Here is a 14,279-nt window from a genome sequence, read left to right on the forward strand (position 1 = left end):
ATGTGATGATTTTCCAGGCCTGGATAATATGTCTATTGCTAATTATGATGGATGGAGCCAGCCCTGGGCAAACTATAAGTAGGTAGTCTTCAAGCAAAATCTGGGTGCTCTTATAGGATTAAAGCAGAAAGGAAACTAGGTAGATTAAAAAGAACAGATTCCACTTGAGATAATTTATTTAATCTTTTCAAATTTAATCTCTGCATCTGTAAAACAAGCATGAATAATACAAATTCTATATATTTCATAGGTTCATTATTATAAAGCTTAAATGAGATCATACATGTAGAAGTGTATCAAAAAATCTGTTGAATTCAGTAAAATGTTTGTAGAATAGGAAAATATTCTGCAGATAAAAAAAATTAAGTAAAAGCAGCTATATGTTGAGACCAACTAAATAGTTCTTCTGTGGAGGGTTTTGTGATATATCTTGTTGTATAAATAAAGAATTATTGGTATTCTGTTTTCTAGAACAGAAGGACTGCCTTAAAATGAAAATAGATATCCAGTTGCTGTATCCCCTCAAATATATAACTCTATGACCTAAATAAGGAAGAATGAAATACTGGGATTAAATTAATTTCTGGGCAGTCACAAAGTAAATATCCTCTGGAGGACAAGAGGGCTACTTCTTTTTCCTAAGATGACAGCTTGGTGCAATTAGAATATAGGAACTTGAGATTTTAACAGAACTGCATTTGAGTTCCAGCTTCATCATTACTTATCTGTGAGATAGACAGTTGACTTCACCTCTCTGACCCTCAGCTTCTCATCTGTAGAAAGAGGGATGATAACTAGCTATGTGAGATATTAGGAGTTTCTAGAGATAATGTATGCCACAAAATTTTTCACATGCAGGCGTACCTTCAATATATCAGAGGCTTGGTTCTGGACCACCATAATAAAGTAGGTATCACAAGAAAGTCTCATGAATTTTATTTTTGTTTTCCAATGCATATAAAATTTATGTTTATATCATATCGTAGTCTATTAAGAGTACAGTGGCATTATATCAGAAAAATATTGCACATACCTTAATTAAAAAGATTTCTAAAAATTGTCAATGGTCATCAGAGCCTTCAGTGATTTGTTATCCTTGTGCTGGTCTTACCTAGATGATGATAGCTACTGACTGGTAGTTGCTGAAGGCTGACGTGTCTGTGGCAATTTCCTAAAATAAGACAACTATGAGGTTTGCTACATTAATTGACTCTTCCTTTTAAGAAAGATTTCTCTGTGGCATGTCATGGTGTTTGATAGCCTTTTACCAGCGTATATCTTCTTTCAGCATTGGACTCACTTGTCAAATCCTGCTGCTGCTTTATCAACTGAGTTATGTAATATTTGAAATCTCTTAATTTCATTTCAGCAATGTTCAGAGATTGTTTACTAGCAATAGATTCCATCCCAAGAAACTACTTCCTTTGCTCATCCATAAGAAATAGTTCCCATTTGTTTATATTTTATCATGAGATGATAGCAATTCGGTCACATCTTTAGGCTTTCCTTCTAATTTTACTTCTCACGCTATTTCTGCCACATCTGCAGTTACTTTCTCCACTGAAGTCTTGAAACCTCAAAGTCAGCTGTGAGGATCAGAATCATCTTCTTCAAAACTCTTGTTAATGCTGATATTTTGACTTCCTCCCATGAATCATGAATGTTCTCAAAGCCATCTGTAATGGTAAATCCTTTCCAGAAGGTTTTCCATTTTTTTCCCAGAATCAGAGTGGTCAGAAGAATCACTATTAATGATAGCTATACCTTACATAATGTATTTCTTAAATAAAAAGACTTGAAAGTCAAAATTACTCCTTGAACCAGGGGCTGTAGAATAGATTTTGTGTTAGCAGGCATGAAAACATTAATTTCCTTCTATATCTCCATCAGAACTGTTGGGTGACTAGCTGCCCTGTCCATGAGCAGAAGTATTTTGAAATAATCTTTTTTTTCTGAGCAGTAGGTCTCAATAGCATATTTTAAATATTCAGTAAACTATTTTATAAACAGATGTGCTGCCATCCAAACTTTATTGTTCCATTTATAGAGCACAAATGAGTGATTATTAATTCTTAAGTTTCCTAGGACTTTCAGAACATTGCATAAGCACTGGCTTCAACTTCAAGTCACCAGCCATATTAACCTCTAACAACAGTGTCAGCCTGTCCTTTGAAGCTTTGGAGCCAGTCATTGACTTCTCCTCTCTAGCTATGAAAATCCTAGATGGCATCTCCTTCCAATATAAAGCCATTTAATCTACATGGAAAATCTGTTGTTTTATGTAGCTCCCTTCACCAGTTATCTTAGCTAGATCTTCTAGATAACTTGCGCAGCTTCGACATCAGTGCTTGCTCCTTTAACTTGTACTTTTATGTTACGGAGACAGCTTCTTTCCTAAACCTTATGAATCAACCTCTGCTAGCTTCAAGCTTTTCTTCTGAAGCTTCCTCATCAGGCTTCATAGAATTGAAGAGAGTTAAGGCTTTGCTTTGGAGTAGGCTTTGGCTTAAGGAAATGTGTCTGGTTTGTTGTATCCAGACCACTAAAATTCATCCATATTGGCAAGAGGCTGTTTTGCTTTTTCATTATTCATGCGTTCACCAGAGTAGTACTTTTGATTTCTTTCAAGAACTTTTCCCTAACTGTTTGGCTCATAGGGCCTGATGTTCAGCCTGTCTCAGTTTTCAAGATGCCTTCCTTACTAAGCTTAATCATTTCTAGTTTTTTTATTTAAAGACATGAGAGAATCTTTCTTTCACTTGAACACTTAGAAGTCATTGTAGGGTTATTAATTGGCCTAATTTCAACATTATTGTATCTCAGGAAGTAGCAAGGACTGAGGAGAAGGAGAGAGGTGGCTGAATGGCCAATGAATCGGTCAGAACACACTCAACATTCATCTATTAAGTTTACTGTCTTATCTGAGTCCAGTTCATGGTATCCACAAAACAGTTACAATGGTAACCACAAAGATCACTGATCACATATCACCATAACAGATATAATAGTAATGAAAAAGCTTGAAAGGTTGCAAAAATTACAAAAATATAACAGCGACCCAAAGTGAGCACATGCTGTTGGGGAAAAATGGTGCCTAGAGATCTGCTCCATGCAGGGTTGCCACAAATATTTAGTTTGTAAAAAACACACAGTATCTGTGAAGTGTTATAAAGTGAAGTGCAATGAAATGAGGTATGCCTATATAAGCACACAACCAATGGTGATTTTATTCATTTTTATTTATTATGCAGTTCTTAGTACACTCTCCTGGGAGTTCTACATAATAAGATGCTTTCAATGGATAAAGTAATGATGTGAGGCTTGAGTTGAGATGGACAAATGAAGAGATTGCTTAGGTGACCTTTGCTCTATTTCAGGAAACTAAGGGTATGAACCAGATTCAACCAAAGAAACAGTGCCTCTAAGGTGATATAGAATAAGCATTGTTTTGTTTTGTTTCATTTTTTGAGCCAGGTCTTGCTCTGTCACACTAGCTGGAGTGCAGTGGCACAAGTTTGGTTCACTGCAAACTCCACCTCCCAGGTTCAAGCAACTCTCATGCCTCAGCCTCTTGCATAGTTGGGATTAGAGGTGCACACTTCCACGCCTGGCTAATTTTTTATATTTTTTTTTCTTAGTAGAGACAGGGTTTTGTCACGTTGGCCAGGCTGGTCTTCCAACTCTTGGCCTCAAGTGATCTGCCTGCCTTCAACCTCTCAAAGTGCTGGGATTACAGGCCTGAGCCACTGTACACAGCCCTAGAATAAAGTTGCTTTTAAAATAGAGATTAGGTTAGGCGTGATGGCTCACATCTGTAATCCCAGCATTTTGGGAGGGCAAGATGGGTGGAACACCTGATATCAGGAGTTCAAGACCAGCCTGGCCAACATGGTGAAACCCTGTCTCTACTAAAAATACAAAAAAATTAGCTGGGCATGGTAGCAGGCACCTGTAATCGCAGCTACTCAGGAGGCTGAGGCAGGGGGATCTCTTGAACCTTGGAGACGGAGGTTGCAGTGAGCCAAGATCTCACCATTACACTCCAGCCTAGGCAACAAGAATGAAACTTTGTCTCAAAAAATAAAATAAAATGAAATGAAATAGAGATTAGACCTTGTGCAACTCTTGTGTGTGGGTAGAGACAGTAAAGAGTGGGATGAGAGCAAGGACAAATGAGTCCACGTCTGTCTCTCATGGCCAGCAACTGCTGCCATGGTGAACAGCAGGAATAGCTTTTTCTGTAGTCTTCTACAGAAGCATTTTCTGTGCTTTTTCTGTAGGGCGAAGTTGTACACACATTGGTCCAGGACTAGAAGAAGCTGCAGGAGGAGGTCTGGTGGGAGCTGCAAGACCTGTGGGTCTGGCTGATATCTCATGCCAACAAGGTAAGCTACCAGGTAGTAAGAGAATGTGAGGTGCCACAGTACCTGCACTCGGCGCTGGCTTTTAGGGCACATATAACAGCTGCTACTTCTCTTCTCACTCCCTACATTTTGTATGAATTCCTTGTGTCCAGCACTGACTCTAAACCATACAGGAGGGGAGATCTGGGAAAGGTAATTCCAGACTGGTTACATTGTCAGAGTACAAAGTCACCCTACTAACTAAGAACACAGAACCCAAATATTACTAATAAAAAGGAGATGGAGAGATGGGCCCATGGGGTTCACATTCATGAGCATTGAGGAACAATTAGAAGTTTTCTTCTTCCATTTTTAAAACCTTTTAACTTTTAAATAATTTCAGACATAGAAAAGTTGTAAGAAATGTACAAACACATCATATCCCTTATCCAGATTTTTTCATTATCATTTTGCCAAATTTGCATATTTTCCTTCTCTCTGTATACGCACATAGTATGCATGTCTAATACATTTATATATACTGTATACACACACACACATTTTTTCACTAAAACCCTTGAGGATAATGATACACATAGAGCCCTTTTATCTTCAGTTTGTAAAAAACACAGTATCTATGAAGTGCCAAATACTTCTGTGTTTCCTACTAAGAGCCATGATGTCCTCCTATATACCCCTATTATAATTATCAAAAACGGAAAAATATAATTGGGACATGATTGGGTTGTTCTGTCTCTCTGGTGGTCTTTAGTCTGGACCCATTTTTCAGACTGCCTTTGTCTTTCATGAGCTGGGCTTTTCTTTAAGATGCAGGTGGACAAATTTGTATATTTTCCCTCCATTTGGTTTTGTCTGATTTTTTTTCTCAGACTGAGGAATTTAACAGGTGGAGCAAAATTGATGTTTTATTCTTTCTTTCTTTGTCTTTTCTTTTTTGAGGCAGAGTTGCATGCTTGTTCCCCAGGGTGGAGTGCAATGGCACAGTTTTGGCTCACTGCAACCACCCCCAAATTCAAGCAATTCTCCTGCCTCAGCCTCCCGAGTAGCTGAAATTACAGGCACCCGCCACCACACCTGATTTTATTCTTTCTAGCACATTTTATGAGATGGGATCTGCCTTCTCCTCCCGTGTTTAAAATGCCTCCTTACACCGTGTATGCACCAGTGCGATCATTGCTGAGGATTTTTGTTTTCTCTGGACTAGGGTTGACAAACTCTTTCTGTAAAGAGCCAGAGAGTCAATATATTTGAGTTTGAAGGCCAGAAGATCTCTGTCACAACTACTTAAGAGCCACTATGGACAATATATAAGGAACCTGTGTGACTATACCCCAATAAAATTTTATTTGTAGACGTTGAAATTGGAATTTCATGTGTCAAGAAATGTTATTCTTCTTTTGATGTTTCTCAACCGTTTGAAAATGTAGAAACAATTATTTGTTCCCAAGTCATACAAATCAGGTAACAGACCAGTTTGCCGACCCTTCCTCTAGACCTGGAGGAAGTATTATTTCTCAAAGCTGTTTTTTTCCTTCTCACAACTTTTATGTGACATAGATATCTCAGCTGTTAAGGCCACCTTTGAATGCTCTGTTTGCCTTTGCATGGCCTGAAATGTAGGGAGGGAAAGCAGAGCTATTAAACTTGTATTTGTAGAAACTGATTTTTCTTTATTACTCCATATTTTTCCCCGGATTGCTTCTTGTATGTGAGTATTGTACTTGGACCTAATTTTCATCTATTGCACATTATACAATACTATTAGTTTGATTAATTAATGCATAATACATCCTGGAGACTAATTTGTTTACTCCTAGTGGACTCATTAAGGCTTGCTGTATGAATGTGGGATTAGGTTTAAAAAGGAATCACCTTCCAATGATTGACTTGCATGTCTGTTTTAAAAAGAAGAAAAATCTGACAAATGAAAATCGAGTAATCTATATCCCTCTCTTTAACCATAAAAGAGCATAAAAGGATTTCTAATGCTACATGCATACATGTTGACTTCCTATGGAGATATTTTAGAGTTGCATGATTTACTTTCGAAAACTGATCATAGAAAAATCCAATTAAGGTAGTGTGCTAATATTTTCCTCCATAGGTGAATAGAGCAATGAGGACTTGCATCTCTGCTTTAATTCTGCATGCCGGTGCATATTTTAAGTTTAGTATCTTGCCACCCATGTTAACGTTATTGCCCCTCATGTGGGAATAAAGCAACTACTAATAAACAATACTGCTGTTAGGTGAGCCCTAGCCAGCAAGCATTGTTAAAGGCAGAAGAACACATTTCTTGATGATATATTTTTGTAGTGTTTTCTGCCTTTTAGGAATAGTTTATGCACCCTACTAGGATGAGATGGTGGGTAGAATAAATCATGATCTTTCTCCATTTCAGTTTCTAATGCACTGTTTTGATTAAGTACTTAGGTATTCTGACATAGCCACAGTTAGAAAATTAGAGAGGCTTAGACTTACGTACCTCTCCTGTGCAATGTTTCTCCAAACTCTTATCTGTTACCCAATGCATCTACTAAGGTCTCACCCTTCTAAAAGAACCGAAATTCAGTTATCAGTGGGGGTTCCTGCTGCAGATGTGTGTGCCTGAGGGTTATTTTAGTAAGAACAGGTTTTTTAATTAGAAATCTTGGTGCTGTTAGTGTACCACAGGGCTGAATATGCAGACACTTCCTCTTTCATTGGAAAATCTCTTTGGAAGGTTTGAGGCAGATCTTCACAGCTTAATTTGCAAGGGAGCAAGTGTATTGTATTTTTATTGCTTGTGCAGCGCCTGGGTCATCTCAGAGAGTGGCAGTAGCATCCTTTAAAAAGAGTTGTCATTATTGCCTGGCTTTGGGTATTTATGCCTTCGAAACTGTGGAGTAAACAGTTTGTGATAAATTTTCTCTGGGCCAAGGTTATTGGATCTCCTTCACTGGAGATATTTCTGTATTGAGTAGGAACCCAACTGTCCTATGCGGTTTCCATGCAATCAAGTCTGCAGGTCTGGGGTTGAAGAAGATGACCTCCATAGATAGGCTGGCCTTGGGCAAAATTGTTAAGTAGGCAAAGTTCCCAGTTCCATTTGTCATTTCACCAGAATGCCCTCAGGCTGTTCCCTGCCTCCCAAGAGTTATTCTACCCCTCACTTCATCAGGCACTCTCCAATCTGAACATTCAAAATTTACCTGGTTGGTGCTCTGTTCCCCCAGGATCTCCATGATTGTGGGAAGCGGTTATTTAAGTAAAATCATTTTAATAACTTAATAAGTGATCAGAGTTTACTCTCCTTTCCCTTCTCATCCTGTTCCCTCGCCCTTCATGCATTTATCACATGTAGATTTTAGAAGGATCTTACCAAAACTTCAGTGCCTTCATGTAAAGGGAAAACTCTTAATATCAAATATTTTAGATATCACAGCAGAAGAATGAGAGAAATATTTGGGAGTTGTTTTTCTCTCTTTTAAGACCTGATTTCCTAAGGAAGTAGCTCCAATGAGGAGCTAGTACTTTCTCTAATGGCATGAGCCTTCTTTTGCTGAAAAGGCTAACAAGTGCTAGAGCCAACTTTCAAAATAATTGGTTGGCAGGTCTCCTTGACTCTGCAAATCAGTGACCAGTAAAGAGGCAGGAAAAGTGACAACAACAACAAATGTAAAGAAACAGCTTTTAACAAAGTTGGGAAGAGAAAGGAGTGGCAAGAAGCAAGAGGCAGAATGAAATAACCACGGGATTTAGCTTGGAGAAGCTGCGTTTGTCGGCCTGGAAGGAAAAGACTAGCAGATTGATTTTGTTATTCTAATAAGTGTTTTATCTGAAATGCTTTAAATAAGTGGTAGACTAAAGAAGTTATAGAACCACAGAGCTTTAGTCCTGGAAGAGAACCTCAGATTCATCTTGTCCCAATCAAGTATTTTAGAGATGAGGAATTTGAAAAACACAATATAAAATGAATTCATTCAAACTTAAAAAAGTATCAAATGTAATACAGAGAATATTAGAGCCTCTAAAACGTGGAAGAATAAAATTTCAACTTGAAATCAAGGAACCGTAACAGAACGGTACAGTGATTAGATGGACAAAGTTTGAAGCTGGATGTATGTTGAATCCTATTTTACTAGTTGTATGACCTTGGGCATGGAATACTATTTTGCTAAACCAACCTTGGTACTCCCATCTATAAAATCCAGATTAAAATGTATGAGGACCAAATAATATATCTCAGTATAGTGCCTGATATAATGTAGGCAATCAATATAGTTCTTGTTAACACTGCTATTATTTAAAGATCAATGTTTTGTTGGGCAAAGATTATAAATTAGGTAGCTTTAAAGGAAAGTGAAATTATAAAAGCGTTAGTTACTATATGAAAAATCTGTAATCTAGGTACACTCCAGAATTTTCTTGGTAGTGAAGTTTTGCTTTGTTTTTATTATGAATAACCACGTTTTGAAGTGGGATCATAACTAAAGGAAAGAAAAGGGGAAAATATGAGAGAAGGAGAATGCCTCTGACTAAATTATCTTTGGGTAGTGTAGAGCCGCAATCTTTAATCTAGATATATGAATTCTTGAGTCTACGTAAAGCATGGACAGTTTAAAGACATTTTAATTCTGAATCCTCAACTTTTTCTGTGGATCCCTTTTAAAAATTGATCCATCCACGAATCCTCTTGTGATCCTCCTCAGTTAGAGTTGCCTTATCCTAAATTTTCAAAAGAAATTCAGGTATCTTACCCATCCCACATTCTAAATTTTCTAATTGCATTATTCCAAAGGGGGAAAGATTCTTCTGATGTGACAAAGAATCTTTCAAAATACACATGCAATTTACGTTGAGAACTAAGACACCCCACCCCCACAGTCTATCTCACTGAGAGATGGATTGTCAATACAATTTTACTTTCTGTATTTAATAACTATTTTTTCAAAATTCATGTGTGTGTATATGTTTTGTCAATTATGTAGTAATAATTATTATAATGCTAACTAAATCTCTCTCAAAATTATTGACTCTTGAAGCCTAGGAAAAAAAATTTAATTAGTTTGAATACTTTTATATTTTGGGGAGGACTATGAAGTAAAATATTACAAGTTAAATTATATAAAAAGACAACTTTCAAATGGAAATAATATTTTGAATATTTAAGTGTCTGTGTGTGTGTGTGTGTGTGTGTGTGTGTGTGTATCTAGGTGCATATCACATTGCTGTTGGCTTTATATTCTTTTGGTTGCATTAAAAAAAAGTTGTATAGCAAAAACTAAGAGTTGTCTATTTTACAATTCTTTAGGTTAGATAACTAAGAGCAACGTAAAATAATTTTTTTTTCTAGACATACAAATGAATCCTGCTCAGTGGAGGCACAGCCTTCCTTCCTCTGTAGAAAAAGAGTTTAGCCTCTATTTGCATATTCATTTCCACATTCCACAGATATATCTGTTCTTTGGATTCTCTTTTAAACTGATTATACCATCTTCTCAGTTTCCTTATTAACAAGGAAAATAAAATATAACATGTGCTCATTTTTACAGCAATATGGGAGTCATGCTTTTACCCATTTAAAAATTATTTTTTAATAAGTATAACTGTTTTATTTTAAAATGTCAATATCATAATATCCTAAAGTTGTATACTTTGAAATAATTTAAACTTATGATGAAAAATTTCAGATGTCAAATTAAAAACATACATGGTCAAAGTTAAATGTATATTGCTAGATGGAAGAAGCTATCTGTAAAGGCTACATACTGCACCATTCCAACTACATTATGTTCTAGAAAGGCTAACACTTTGGACACAAAAAAAAGACCAGCTCTTCGGGAGGTGGAGGCGGATGGATCACCTGAGTCAGGAGTTTGAAACCATCCTGGCCAATATGGTGAAACCTTGTCTCTACTAAAAAATACAAAAATTAGCCAGGAATGATGGTGGGCACCTGTAATCCCAGCTACCTGGGAGGCTGAGGCAGCAGAATCACTTCAGCCCAGGAGGCAGAGGTTGCAGTGAGCTGAGATTGTACCACTGCACTCCAGCCTGGGTGACAAGAGCAAAACTCCATCTCAAAAAAAGAAAAGAGAAGAGAAAAGACCAGTGGTTGCCAGGGGTTATCAAGGAAAGAGAGAAAAATAAGTGTAGCACAGAGGAATTCTAGGGCAGTGAAACTATTCTCAGCGATTCTACAGTAGTGGATACATTTGTCAAAGCCCATAGCATATAAAAACCCCAAGAGTGGGCTGGGCGCGGTGGCTCATGCCTGTTATCCCAGCACTTTGGGAGGCCAAGGCAGGCAAATCATGAGGTCAAGAGATCGAGACCATTCTGGCCAACATGGTGAAACCCCGTCTCTACTGAAAATACAAAAATTAGCTGGATGTGGTGGCGCATGCCTGTGGTCCCAGCTACTCTGGGAGGCTGAGGCAGAATCACTTGAACCCAGGAGGCGGAGGTTGCAGTAAGCCAAAATCACACCACTACACTCCAGCTTGGCAACAGAGCAAGACTCCATCTCAAAAAAAAAAAAAAAAAAAAACCCACAAACCTCAAGAGTGAACCTTAGTATAAATTATGGACCTCGCGTGATAAAGGTTTGTTAATGTAGTACAGAGGAGAAAAAAAGTACCATCTTTTCCTAACTTATCACAGTATTCATGGCTGAAACCCCTGTAAGAAAAGACAGATTAACAAGTGAAAAAACATACAAATTTATTGAGTGCAAGTTTTATATGACACAGGAGCATTCAGAAATGAAGACCCCCCCAAAAAACCAGGGAAATCGGGGTATTTCTCTGGACAGTCATTCAGAAATATGATTGAAGCATTAAAAAAGGGTAAGAAATAATGGTAATAAACAGGGAAGCTTGGCACAGTCTGTTCAGATTCTTCTTGGCATCCCGGTGTGACATTCTTTCTGTCTGGACAGTGTAGGGTACATGAGTATCCTCAAAAGAGAAAGGAGGGAAAGGTCAGAGACCTTCCTAAATTTCAAGGCTTGCTTTGGGGAAGAAAGAAACATGAAAATGGCCTCCGTGTTTCTGCTGTTTTCTCAAATGCCGAGGAGCCATATTTTGGAGTACTGTGTCCTGTACCTTGTCAGTAGGTTCATCAGTTACAACAAATGAACCACTGGGGTATGGGATGCTGATGGTGGAGGAGATTGAGTCTGGAGGGAGAAATAGAGTATATGGAAATTGTATTTCTCGCTAAATTTTACTGTGAACCTAAAGCTGCTCTAAAAAGTAAAGCTTATTCATAAAAAATTTTTTTAAATGCAGAGTTCAAGATTTTTCAAAATCCTTATGATATCCATATGATTCATGGATGACTTCTGAGATTTTGTTATCCCAAAGACATTTTCTCTCTGAAGATGCTTTGATGTTATTTTCAGGAAGCCTATTCCTACCCCAGAGTCCACAGTATTGTTCTTGATCAGGAGGGAGGAGAGCACTACATGTAACCTATGCTGGGCTCGGTTATCCCTGGGAATGTCAATCATGACTGGGGTGGTAAAGCTGGTGGTGTGATATGTTACAATGGCGGAAAAGGAAATTTCTGCTTTCTGTGGTTCTTGCCCTATCTAAGGCCTAGTTGTTGCTTTCCCCACTCTGACTTCCCTGTAATTAAAACGAAAAACTCCAACTGCTTCAGGTAATCCAAGACAGAGAGACAAATTGAATCCTTAGGGGATTGGTTTCAGTTTAGCTTCATCAACCTACTGGCCTGCATGCCCTGAATGTCTATGCTGCTCTATGAGTTAGCAGCTTACAATGATAATTCTATTTAAGAGTTTCTCTTGTCCTATCAGTGATTAAGATAGAAAGTAATATCTTTAAAGGGAAGACCTAACAACACAAAATTAAATTTTACAAAAGGTGCATTTCTTCTGATTTCTGTTTAAAGCCAAGTGGCATGGAGTATTAATTATGTAAATGGAGAATTCCTTTTTATTTTATTTTATTTTTTTTGAGATGGAGTTTCACTCTGTCACCCAGGCTGGAGTGCAGTAGCGTGATCTCAGCTCACTACAACCTCTGCCTCCAGGGCTCAAGTGATCTTTCCACCTCAGCCTTCAGAGTAGCTGGGACACAAGCATGCACCATCACCCCCGGCTAATTTTTGTATTTTTATAGTGGGTTGGGAGTTTGCCATGTTTGCCCAGGCTGGTCTCCAGTTCCTGGACTCAAGTGATCTGCTAGCCTTGGCCTCCCAAAGTGCTAGGATTACAGGTATGAGCTACCACACCTGGCCCAAATGGATAATTTTTATACAACCTGTCAACAGGGTTAACAAGTCTGCAGGAGACTTTTATCCCAGTGTTTTATAATCAAAAATGTAAAGCATACTAAAGACTTAAAAGAATGATACAGTAAAATGTATATCTAGCATAAAAAAAGTTAACATTTTACCATATACATTTTATGAGTGTATATATATATTTAAAAAAATTTTTTTTGCTGAGTCATTTGACAGCAAGTATAGTGACTGTGACACTTTTCATTTAAAACTTTTACCATGTGTCTTCTAAGAATTAGAGGATTCTTCTTCATGGCTATAATAATATTATTACAATAATGAAATCTAACAATATTGACTGCTATTATCGAATTCCGTATATGAAACTTTATTCCTGCCACCCAATATGATCTCTAACTTTTTTCTCCTAACAATGAGCCAATCAAGATTCACACGAGAATGCTAAATAGCTAATAAAGTTATCTTCAAAATGCATCATATCACAAAACACAAAATGTCAGGTTGTCATTCCCAAGTAGGTCCACTGAAGTGGATGATTTGGTAAAGGTATGGACCCCCAGATATGACCACTGCAAAGTGGTGTATGTGTGTGAGTGTGCACATGCATGCATGTGTATGTGTGTCTGCTCCTACACGTCGTCCACAAATGCATGTTATCTCCTTAGTATTGAGAATAATTTGTTGGATGGTTTGGTATTATGCAAAAGGATTTTAAAAGCTTACGCAGTTTTATTTATTCATGTTTTCAATCAGTTATGGTCATTTTTCTTTTTGATGGTGAAATTGTGTTTTTTTTTAATTTTATTTTGTTATTATACTTTAAGTTCTGAGATACATGTGCAGAATGTGCAGGTTTTTAACATAGCTATACATGTGCCATAGTAGTTTGCTGCACCCGTGAAGCTGTCATCCACATTAGGTATTTCTTCTAATGCCATCCCTCCCCTTGCCCCACACCCCTGACAGGCTTCGGTGTGTGATGTTCCCCTTCTTGTGTTCATGTGTTCTCATTGTTCAACTCCCACTTATAAGTAAGAACATGTGGTGTTTGGTTTTCTGTTCCTGTGTTATTTTGCTGAGAATGATGATTTCCAGTCTCACCCATGTCCCTGCAAAGGACCGGGAATCTGTGACCGGGTTCCAGGGCAGGCTCAGCTCGCTCCCCTATGGGCTGTATTCTTCCAGACCCTTGGTCTCTCATTCACCCAAGAATGGGAAGGAGGACGCCGTCGGACACGGTGCACTATTAAGTAAATATCGAACCCCAAAGAGTTTCACAGAAAGTGATTTATTTAAGCAGAGGAAGAGAAAAAGGAGAAAGAAATAGAAAAGGGAAAGAGCAGCTTCCATAGGTTGTAGAAGGGGATCAAAGCATGGAGTCTGCCCAGATGTGGGGACCGGGACTTTTAACCTGGGAGAAATTCCTGCCCCATTTAACTTTCCCTTCCTATGAAGAGTTCCTTTAAACTTCTGCTGGAGGTAGGGGTGATTGGGGGATGTGTGGTGCTGGGAAGTTCTTGCCTTTGAAACTATGCCCCCGTGTGGACCCGGAAATAGAATACATTCCCTCAAATCCATCCTTTTTAATGGCTGTATAGTATTCCATGGTGTATATGTGCCACATTTTCCTTATCCAGTCTATAATCGATGGGCATTTGGGTT

General features: G+C 38.0%; 1 protein-coding gene across 3 annotated transcripts in view; it reads left to right on the top strand.

The window, feature by feature from the left end:
• Positions 1 to 14,279, top strand: part of TENM2 (teneurin transmembrane protein 2) — a 3,966,312-nt gene that overhangs the window by 2,170,173 nt on the left and 1,781,860 nt on the right. For all 3 annotated transcript variants that reach the window (XM_078359011.1, XM_078359016.1, XM_054252473.2), the window contains exon 8: positions 4,281 to 4,385. The gene's annotated coding sequence lies outside the window, so the exon portion shown is untranslated. The remainder of the gene's footprint in view (positions 1 to 4,280; positions 4,386 to 14,279) is intronic.

The sequence above is a fragment of the Callithrix jacchus genome, chromosome 2 (genome assembly GCF_049354715.1).
Source record: "Callithrix jacchus isolate 240 chromosome 2, calJac240_pri, whole genome shotgun sequence".
NCBI classification, from domain to species: domain Eukaryota; kingdom Metazoa; phylum Chordata; class Mammalia; order Primates; family Cebidae; genus Callithrix; species Callithrix jacchus.